This window comes from Ambystoma mexicanum (genome assembly GCF_040938575.1).
Source record: "Ambystoma mexicanum isolate Mex_15411 chromosome 12 unlocalized genomic scaffold, UKY_AmexF1_1 Mex_chr12_unloc.1, whole genome shotgun sequence".
Lineage (NCBI taxonomy): Eukaryota > Metazoa > Chordata > Amphibia > Caudata > Ambystomatidae > Ambystoma > Ambystoma mexicanum.
Genome location: NW_027182322.1, coordinates 5,509 through 8,999, shown reverse-complemented (window position 1 = coordinate 8,999; position 3,491 = coordinate 5,509). Strand labels below are relative to the sequence as shown.

Below are 3,491 nucleotides of genomic sequence, written 5' to 3'. Positions count from 1 at the left end.
TTGACGTAAATGGCAGTGTTATAATGTTTCATGTACTGCAAATGTCACCACATAATGCGCTCTTAATTAGATTTGGTTGAAATACATTACAGTCACCCGATGAAAAAGTGTGCAAAGAGCATTAAAGAAACAAAAGGTACAGTACCAGGATATATCGAATTGTTTCAGTCCTCCACAGAGATTGCCAATGTATTAATGGAAATTCTAAAATATCTGCCCAACTGCCGTGACATTGCCTCACCGCAATGCCGTGACTCGGATTCGAACCGAGGTTGCTGCGGCCACAACGCAGAGTACTAACCACTATACGATCACGGCGAGCTACTTGGGCTGCTAGAGCGCCTTGTTCCACCTCTATCATAAGCTGTACTCCATCCGTGATGTCATGACTCATGTTTGAATTACAGGTTGGTTGTGTTGTCATCCATGCGAATAAGTGGACACCTGATCCCTAGTCACTTATTTAAGATCTCAATAATCAAGTCAGAATCCCAATGAAAGTCATCAAAGTGGAGCCAATTAGAAATAATATAGTTACACAAACCTGGCAATGGGGCGGCAGCCAGGGCCGATAATGGCCCGCCAGCCTGAGAGCAGGAAAGTGTGAGAGCAGTGATGGTCTTGTGAGAGTTTACAGCTGTTATTGACCCTGTCCCCTTCCATTGCAGAGTTTTATCCCTATAAGAACCGCAGGGGCTCCCTCCTGGGTGCTAATAGTTAATTTTTTTTCACAGGAAAAGTGCTCTGCACCAATTGCACGTGCCAAATCTCCCAAAGGCCACCACCATAAAAACAGAAAAGGGAAAACGTCCCTTTGCCACGGCAGTAGGCAGGTGATGGAGATGACGAGGCCAGGAGGAGAGGGGGTAAATGGGGTTGCATGGGACCTACGAAGAGGGGTGGCGGGCTGGCATTGGGAGGGTGGTGGCGGAAAAAATATTGAGGCTGGGATAGAGAGGCGCTGGAGTTCCAGAAAGAACACAGGCAGTGATCACAGTTTCCAGCTGGCGTTCGCAGCCTTATGTTTATGTTTATTGATTTATACCGCGCACAAGGTACCCTAAGGCTTATAGGCGCCGACAAAACAACAAAGTGGCATAATGAGTATAACAAGAACAAACAACATTAAGCTCCGAAAACATGTACTGACAAGGGGGCCACTAGGCCATTCCCATGGAAGAAGGAAAACAACATCGTAAAGAAAAGAGGATAGGTTAATTTAACACTATTCGCACTTTTGTGAAGGCGGACATGTCCTGTACATTGGTGAGACTGTTTATAAAAGAGGGCAAACTACTAGGCCCACAACCAATAATGATACAGTCAGTGTTATCTGTCTTGCACCAGTTGCTGATCTGTAGTCTCCGAAGAACTTTGAGGTCCTGCGCCCTTATACAATTGGGTCCCACTTTATTACTAAGCCGTGCTAAAACTTTATTTTTTAGTGACTCCCTGGATTCCACTTGCTTCGGCTTGTCCACATTGATCAGAACGATGTTTCTTGGGTCCAATGCGAAACTCCTCATGTTGGAATCCGCAATTTCGGGCATGGTGGATTTTCTCTGGCGAATGTCCTTAAATGGAAGGGGAGCCATGAGTCGCCTGGGCTTCAGAAGAGGTGGTATACTCTCTTGTGATACTGTAGTCATTTGACAAGGAATGAACAGAGTTGTCTTGGATTTCCCAGATGTCCCTCTGTGAGTGAGCTCAATCGGCTCTGTTTGAGAGTCTGTATGACCTCTGTTCTCAAGAATGGACGTTTGAGAGGCCTTTTCCTCTCTAGTAAACTTCACCTGAGAGGACTTCTGTAGAGATGACGATAAGGGCACAGACATATTTGACGAAACAGTGTCTACCCAGGAATAAAATTCCCCAAAGTTCGAACAGATTGCTAGATCCCGTAACATGTTATCCTTAAAGCATAGCCAATTGGCTATGGCTTTGGGCTCAACCAACTCCTTCACAGCTCTGGCTGCTGCTAACTCAGCCGGCTGATCTCGAGGAAAATGATGTCCTAAGGGGCCCGAGCTTTCTGGTGTAGCTCCACTATCTTTGAACAACTCCCCCTTAACCCCCAGATGTGCATTGTAAGGTGAATAGACCATTGGCCGAGGTTGTATGGAGGAGCCCGTAGGGGAGCAGGTGAAGCTATCGGTGCTCCTGGGAACCTCATTGCTATGTAGTATATTAGTGAGCAGAAGATGTTCTTGCTGCAATTTCAGTCTCCTCGCGGCACTTAAGGCTAAAACCTCTGAAAATCTATTATCCCTCCTTTGGGGAGCCTGATGTATTACCTGTATGGGAGCAGCCATATTGCTCGAGGCCGCGCACTGTCTGCAATCAGTCCCTTGTGATATTACCAGCTCCGGTATTTACAGAGGTGGTTGTGCCGGGGCCGGTAATACCGGCAACGGTGTTACTGCCAACTCGTAATTGACCAGAACGCTAAAAAGTCCTGTTCACCAGAATCACTGGCACTTTTACCACATACCAGCAAACTCGTAATGAGTCCCAATGTTTCCTAAGGGCTCCATATAAAGATTAAAAAGAGATGGAGATAAAATCGCCCTGCGGTACTCCAAACGGTGCAATGTTGGGAGATCACTGTTCTTGTCTATTCGCTTTACGAGACTAACACTGACTGGTCTGTGAACCAGCCACTCAAATCTCCATTGCACCCTCTCAGTGAAACCAGGCAAGCATGTCTCTCTCACAAAAGCTGTCCCCAGGGATTCCCATCTCCACCTGGTCTTGCTCACAGTTCTCATCCGACGACATGTCTCTCGTCCACTCACTTTAGGAGACAGACACTGATTGATGTGTCACCCACCTCCCTGAATATCAGCTGCACCCTCCTAGCAAAATCAGGCAAGTGTATCTCTCCCACAAGCTGCCCTCAGGGTTTACCAGCACTCCCTCCCAGGTGTGCCTTGTGCATGTGCCTTGTCAAAGAAAGGATGATCTTTAAAACCCTTGTCCTTACACACAAGTGTCTTCACGGCCAGGCAGCTCCCCCTAACTGGTCCAAAGGATCTCCAAACCCCCTGCCTCCAGACCTTCCAGAACTCCCTACTCAAACGTGATTACTGTTCCCAGGACACGCAAAGCCCGCGCCGGCGGCGCCAGTTTCCCAACTCTGTCAGCCACCCACTGGAACGCCCTCCTATTAGGACAATTGACTCCCATGCGGCCTTCCGCAAGGCCATCAAAACTAGTCTCTTTCTATGAACTAGCCTAGCCTTAAATACCCCTGCTGTACCTGTTACCTAACAACTTGTTGTTCCCCCTTCTCTGTATTCTGCAACCACATGCCATGCAATGTAGCATGGTCTAAGTCTGTGTGTAACCTTGTACCATGCATTGTACCTTCCTCTAAGTTTATCTACTTGGACGGGTTCACAGTGAACCCTTAATCAAGCCAACTAGAGCACTGTTATAGCACCTCGATGCCTGCGGGCTGTAGTGTGCTCTACAAATACAAATGAATAAAT

At 47.4% G+C, this 3,491-nt stretch overlaps 1 non-coding gene across 1 annotated transcript; it reads right to left on the bottom strand.

The window, feature by feature from the left end:
* Positions 1-246: 246 nt before the first annotated feature.
* On the bottom strand, positions 247-318 carry TRNAH-GUG (transfer RNA histidin (anticodon GUG)). The gene has a single exon. It is a non-coding gene; the product is annotated as a tRNA-His (tRNA).
* Positions 319-3,491: the final 3,173 nt, after the last annotated feature.